This window comes from Acanthisitta chloris, unplaced genomic scaffold (genome assembly GCF_000695815.1).
Source record: "Acanthisitta chloris isolate BGI_N310 unplaced genomic scaffold, ASM69581v1 scaffold21523, whole genome shotgun sequence".
Classification (NCBI taxonomy): domain Eukaryota; kingdom Metazoa; phylum Chordata; class Aves; order Passeriformes; family Acanthisittidae; genus Acanthisitta; species Acanthisitta chloris.
The window spans coordinates 59,255-66,766 of record NW_008665205.1 but is presented as its reverse complement, the minus strand read 5'-3'; positions in this window follow the sequence as shown (position 1 = coordinate 66,766).

Genomic DNA, 7,512 nt, shown 5'->3' with positions numbered 1-7,512 from the left:
TAACACAGAGTTCCTCTCTGGCTCCTGCATATTCTTGTCCAAGGTTTCTGATCATGTTCTTACCTGAGTTCAGAAAGCTGAGTCAGCTGTTTGAGGGTTAGGTTGTCCTGAACTCACTGTATTTTAGCCCTAGGCAGAGGAATTTGGGTCATGATGATGTCCAATTATATCCCACTCAGGAAGTTCACTGATAGAAAAGTAACATCTCTTCCTTGCCTTGCATTTCTGCAGGTGTGGCTGCTGCTGAGTTCTGTTTGCCAGCTCAGTGTTTGCAGTTCCCAGTGTTCGAGGGGCTGACAGGTTGTAAGGGTGTGGATAACATGTCTTAGAAGCTTGTGAACAATGTTTTGGGTTGTTTGATCAGGACCCAGCCCTGTTTTCTCTGCACAGCCACAGATGGCAGAGGAACAGGTTTCCCAGGGAAAGTTTCACTTCCTTTAGTCAAACATATTCTATTTTAACTTCTTCAAAGGCTGAGGTGCAAGGTTTGAGGTTTCTGGGTGTACTTCTCTATTAATCCTTTCACTGGTTTTGCTTGATATTTCCTCTGGTCATTCTTCTCATGACATGTACAGCAAAGTTTGGGTTGGGGTTTGGACTTGGGCTGTGTTGCTGTGTTGTGTGGGGGTGGTTTTACCTCTAGCTGTGACTCAGAGCAGACAGCTGCCATGCTGAGTAAGCCAAGCCTTGCTGCTAGCTGCTCTTGCAGGTGTCCTGGCTCTTGTTTGCAAGGGAATTGAATGGACATGGCTAAGAGCAACTGGGCAGAACCAGCTCTGTGTGACCAGGCAGGGCCCAGCACTTCCCTGTGCTTTCCTCATTCACTGCATTGTCTCTCCTGGAGCACAGGACAACACCTGAGATTGAAAGGTGCAGACATGTTTTGGGGAGTGATGTTTATTTGAAGTTCCCACTGAAGAATGAATTGCCTACTTATTTCTAAGTCAAAAAGTTATTTACAGGCCCAGATTGTTCACACTTTTGCAATTCATAGAATCATAGAATTTAAGGGTTGGGATGAACCGTAGAGATCACCCAGCCCCAACTCCTGCCCTGGGCAGGGACACCTCCCACCAGAGCAGATTGCTCAAGGCTCATCCAACCTGGCTGTGAACACTGCCAGGGTTGGGTGTTCCTATTTCTTGTGCAGGTAAGGGTAGACTTCAGAATTTAACACCTTTTTGTGTCATTTTGTGATATGTCAAATGATTATGAGTCTGTAGAATACTAATCCTCTGATGTTTTGCTGTGATTTGCAGATTTACACTTTGGACATAGACAAGCCTGAAGATTGTTGGAAGAAATTTGCTTCAAATCGTACTGTAGGAATTCTGCTCTTCATAGGGATTGTGTTTGGGAACCTGTGGAAAGGAAAAGACTTAAAAAAGGTAGAAGAACCTGCAGAAAACAGGTGATTGAAGTGACTGTAAATCCTGGTATTTTAGTCCAACTCAAATGAAAGTACTGTAAGAAGGAAGGTCTTTTAATAAGAATGTAGCTGCTTTATACTGTTTATTTATCTAAGGTGGTGAAAACATTCTTGTTTCTAAAATCAGGGAATTGAGATGACCCTACAGTGTAAGTTTTGGTTTCCTGTAAAGAACGTCAACCTCCCTAGAAGCTTCAGTCAGAGAAGTTGCTCTGCTGGTCCTGGGTAGCACCAGCAAACTTCTGCCAAGCTCAGAAGACTGTGAACCCAAGGTTTTATTATCCAACAGCACATGTCAATGCAAAGTGATTTCAGGATGTAAATAAAATGTCTCTGTACATATTGGATGCTCTGGTTTATTACAAGAATAATTTTCAGTTGGAGCTTGAAAGAATTGCAAGAACTCCTTTGATGCTGAGATGTCTGAGAGCAGTCAGGACTCTGTGAGTGTGTGAGGGCCACAACAAGAAGTCAAAAGAGAAGTTATTTGGCCTTAGCTTTTGTTCTTGTTGTGATTGCTGGTGCTTTTCCTGTGAAAAGAACAGGCTTCTGCAAAACTGCCTGCACAGAGTGAGCTGAGCTGCTTTATCAAGAGTGATTTGAAGACTACAGACTGAAAACAAAAGCAGAGAAGCCCAGAGCTGTTGCCAAGTGTACATGACTTGTGGGTGACCCTGAGCTGCAAAGGGAGTCCACAACTCCTTTGGTTTTTAATCCCATTTGTTTTCACTTATGCCTGCTGGTTTTATTTGTAGTCTTACAGGAAGAACTTGTTTCTAAGAGGATGCCTAGAAACAATGAAAAACCAGCAAATGCAGGGTAACAATTACATTGCACCAAACCACCCCTGTTTTCAACTAGCTAATGCCCTCTCAGTGACATGATCTGCAGGGTGGTTAAACATCTCATAGAGTCATAGAATCCTAGAATTTTAGGGGTTGGAATGGACCTTAGAGATGATCCAGCCCCAACCCCTGCCCTGGGCAGGGACACCTGCCACCAGAGCAGGTTGCTCAAGGCTCAGCCAACCTGGCTGTGAACACTGCCAGGGTTGGGGCAGCCACAGCCTCCCTGGGCAACCTGGGACAGGGTCTCACCACCCTCACAGGGAAAACCTCTGCCTAAGATCTAACCTAAATTTTCCCTCCTTCAATTTGTGCCCATTGCCCCTTGTCCTGTCCCTGCAGCTCCTAACACAGATCTTCCCTCTGCAGCTTCCCTGGAGCCCCTTCAGCTCCTGGAAGGTGCTCTGAGGTCTCCACACAACCTTCTCTTCTCCAGGCTCAACAGCCCCCAAGTCTCTCTCCTCACTGCTGCTCTCAATTCCTTCCCCACCCAACTGTAGCTGTGCCTGGAATTGCCACGATAATCTGTATGTGTGTGCTGCAGACACTTCCCTTTGTAGTGTGCAAACAGCTTCAGCCAGAGCTCAGGAGCCAACCAGCCTGGCCCCAGGAGGTCACCAGGGCAGTAGGTCAGATACAGTTCCTGGGAACAAAAAAAGGGCTGGACTCAACATCAGAAAGGTGTGGATGGATCAGAGCATCCTGCAGGTCACTAAAAACCAGCTGAAAATTCAGCAACGTGTCACCTGCACCAGCACAGTGCTTAGCTGGTATTCCAGGAAGGTGCTGGAAGCACAGCCATTGGGAGGAGGAACTGCTGTGGTCAAGAGAAGCAGGAGAATGTATCATGTGGGCACTTCTTTGCTATTTCCTCTTGACAAGAGCTGGGCCATTAATTTATTGCCAAACACTTCACCATGCACATACCAGCAGAGAAGTTCTGTTTGAGCTTCAAAAAAGCTGACAAGAAAAAATGTGGACGTTAACCAGCCATGGATAATGTGAAGTTTAGGTACTAGCTGAAGGCTCCTGGTGTCCTGGGGAGAAGTTTCTTGCAGTGCCTCCCTTTAGTTTGTGATGGAGGCAAAAGGCCAGAGAATATTTAGCACAGAGTGTTAGATGCAGTAGCAGAATTACAAAGGAAAGCACAAAAAGCTTCATTGATTTTACAGCACTTTTCCTGGATGGTGGTGGTGGTTTAAAATAAACACCATTTCCCTACCCAGAGAAGTGTGTACCCAGTACACATGGGATTTTGTCTAAGCCAAACAGAAAGAGGTCTGATACAATTAAAAAAAACCCAAAACAAAACTGGCAACAAAACCCTGTGGGCAATGCCATGTTCAAAAGTGAAAGCATAGCTGTAATTTCTGGAAGAGGGAGTGGAAAGCAAAAGCAAACTCTGAATGCTTACACAGCAGAACAGTTCCTCAAACTGCAGAGCCTCTTGACCTTGACAGGTAGGGTAACAAGGAAATAGAACTGATATGAAATCAGATTCTTCAACTGCAGAAAGCACATAACCAAACCTGTAAGAAGTTGTGAGGGAAGTGGGGGAAGGCAACATCCTGCCCATTCCACAGGATCTTGGGCTTTTCCTGGGCTAGAGCAAAATATTCAGAACATTCAGCTCTGAATGAAAAGTATATCTCACTCTGCAGCTCCCTGAAAGGAGGTTGTAGCCAGGTGGGGGTTGATCTCTTTTTCACAGGAAACGAGACAGGAGAAGAGGAAACAACCTCAAGTTCCATGAGAGGGACATGGAAGTGTTGGAGCAAGTCCAGAGGAGGCCACCGAGTTGCTAAGAGCACTGGAGCATCTCCCCTGTGAGGACAGGCTGAGGGAGTTGGGGCTGTTGAGCCTGGAGAAGAGAAGGTTGTGTGGAGACCTCAGAGCACCTTCCAGGAGCTGAAGGGGCTCCAGGGAAGCTGCAGAGGGAAGATCTGTGTTAGGAGCTGCAGGGACAGGACAAGGGGCAATGGGCACAAATTGAAGGAGGGAAGTTGAGGTTAGATGTTAGGCAGTTGTTTTCCCTGTGAGGGTGGTGAGACCCTGTCCCAGGTTGCCCAGGGAGGCTGTGGCTGCCCCAACCCTGGCAGTGTTCACAGCCAGGTTGGCTGAGCCTTGAGCAACCTGCTCTGGTGGGAGGTGTCCCTGCCCAGGGCAGGGGTTGGGGCTGGATGGTCTCTGAGGTCCCTTCCAACCCTTAAATGTCTATGATTCTATGAAGTTTCACCAGGGGAGGTTTAGGTTGGATATTAGGAAATGTCTTCACTGAAAGTGCTATCAACATTGGCACCGTCTGCTCAGGGAATTGGTGGGATCACCATCCCTGGAAATGTTTCAGAGATGTGAGGATGTGACACTTGGGGACATGGTTTAGTGGTGAACATGGCAGTGCTGGGTTAGTGGTTGGACTCAATGGGCTTAGAGGTCTTTCCCAACCTTTTTGATTCTGTGATTCTAAACTGAAGGGAAATGAGTTAGCCTTGCAAGCAGCAGCACATCCATAGCATCAGGGAACTGTTTGGAGGAGAAACTTCAACAGTGTTAGGTGGCTACTTAACAGCAAACCCTGTCTGCCCTTTGTGTTGCCTGTCATGCTGCTGAAAGGCCAGATGTTTGCTTACACATTTCCCAGCTTTATCAAAGCTTATTTTCCCCCAAATGCTTTCCTGCTATTGACCACTTCTTCCAGGAATACATATAAATAGAAATAAAAGTGAAGGAAAGCACAGACTTTATGTACACGCATCACTGTTGTGCTTTACATAAGCATTTGCTGGAAGAGACCTTAAAAAATTCATTTAGAGTTGGCATGATCCTTTTTCCCTCCCATTTCCTGTGCATGACACCACACAGTGGGTGCAGCAAGGCAATAAATGAAAGAACTGACAGGCCACTGGGAAGTGTTGGCACTGACTGTGTCTGGCAGATGAGGGACTGGGAATTTCCTGTCTCCTTCCTCCTTAGGAGGATAAGCCAAGGCAGAAAGCACAGGTTGTCCATGGAGCTGATGGGGCCAAGGGTGCTCTTGGCTAGGTGAAGGACAGGCTGAAGGTCTGGTGTTGCAGTGCATACCTCCTCTCCCAGGTAACAGGTGATAAAGATCTGATTGCTCAACCCCAACAAGGCTCTGGCACCCACACTTTCCTCCCTTGTTGGGGCTTTATCTGGTGACTGTGCTCTCCAAAGCTGGATCTCTGCCAGCACAACCTGGCACTGCTCACCTCTGTGTTCTTGTAGGATGGGAAAAGTGTCCTCTCACTCCTTCCTGTGCCACTCAGCCCAGCTGTGAGCTGCTGTGCTGTCTGGAGTCCTCTGAGATCCTGAGACATGTACAGGGAAACCATTCACTACAGAGTGGGTGCAAAGGCAACGACTGTATTATCTGTTGTCTTCAGGCTTTGCTCAGGGGACCAGTGGCAAGGCTTTGGGGGCCAAAAGTTGCCTTCAAAAGTTCGAGCTGCTCAGTGCTGATTTAATTATGCCAAGGTAATTCAGAAAAATTGGGGTTAAACACATGGGGAGCTACTGTCAGAGGCTATCAGGGCATGTTGGTCATGGGACTGCCATGGGAAAGCCTCTGACAAGGACCTGTGGTCATGTACACACAGCAGGTACAGAGCCAAACAGCTTCCCCCTCTTGCACATCACCTCTCCTGCTTCAGCTCTCTCTCCAAATACCTTCTGCCATCTGTCTTAAGAAGCACCATTACTATCAAGTACTAAAGGCCCTTTTTGATCAACAGGACACCTTCCTCTTACCAAGTAACAATACCTCCAAAAAAATCCTTGACACGTGTCAAACACTGTTGCAGCATGTGTTGGATGTCCTTCTGCCAACACCTGGAGTAAATTCCTGTTGCATCATGTGTGGCTCCTCACTCAGCCCCTGCTCAGGTGCTCCTCGTGTACCACTGGCTTAAAGCAGGGACACCATGAGGGCCAGGAGAAGGTGAGGTCATCCAGCATGCTGGCAGGTTGGAATAAAACTGCCAAAAATGGCACAGAGCACATGCCCAAGCTGGGAGAGAGCCACAGGGCAACTTACCCTGGAAAGCTTGCAGAGCTGGCCCAAGAGCAGCTGGACTGTTGGGGTTCTGCTCCCCACCACTGCCTGGGGATGGGAAGGAGGACCCACTCCTGCACTGTCTGGTAGCTCTTCTGCTTGTGTGTGTGCAGGTGGAAGCCAGTGAATTTTTGAGTTAGGGAGTTAATGAAGCAGCAAACCACAGAGTTAATGAGCTGGGCTGGGCTGTTTGTTAAAAGGGGTTGATTCAACTGTTGATTTTTACTTTAGTTGGTCTTCACCTTGTGAGCTCCGGAGATAAAGCTGATGCCCAGAGGACATTATCCTGTAAGTCTAAATCCATTCCCCTTGTCCTATCACTACATGCCCTTGTGAAAAGTCCCTTTGCAGCTCTCTTGCTGGTTGGGCCCCATGGTGAGCTCTGGCCACAAACCACAGCAGCTGCAGCAGGAGGCAACGGGTGCTCCTGCCCAGCACTGGGCAAGGGTTTGCCTTGCTGTGGCTCTCAGGAGTTGATTTCATTGCTGATAATCTTGCAGGTTTTTTGTCTGACTTAAATGCCATGTGAAGTTGTTGATGATGGGGGTTTTAGTGTGACAAAGGGCGGATGCACTAGGATTGCAGGTAGGACTGGGTGGTTTTCTATGGAAGAAAAGCACTTGCAGGGCCTGGTTGCTCAGGCAGTGTGTCACCCCAGGTGTGAATCGAGGATAGACTGTAAAAATCCTTAAAATGTTGCTGATGAATGGTGATTTTAATGTGTTATCTCCTATACCATCTGTGCATTTTAGCTTCCCCTTTGCCTCCTACCCAGCAGACTCCTAGGCAAGCTGGTGATTGCATGAGCCTAGTCCAGCCAGCTGGTGGGATGTCAGGCATCTCCTCTAGGAAGCATCTGAACTACAGCTTAGAATCTTAGAATCATAGAGTTTTAGGGGTTGGAATGGAGTTTAGAGATCACCCAGCCCCAACCCCTGCCCTGGGCAGGGACACCTCCCACCAGAGCAGGTTGCTCAAGGCTCAGCCAACCTGGCTGTGAACACTGCCAGGGTTGGGGCAGCCACAGCCTCCCTGGGCAACCTGGGACAGGGTCTCACCACCCTCACACCAAATCCTTCTTCCCAATATCTAACCTAAATGTCCCTCTTTCAATTTGTGCCCATTTCCCCTTTTCCTGTCCCTGCAGCTCCTAACACAGATCCCTC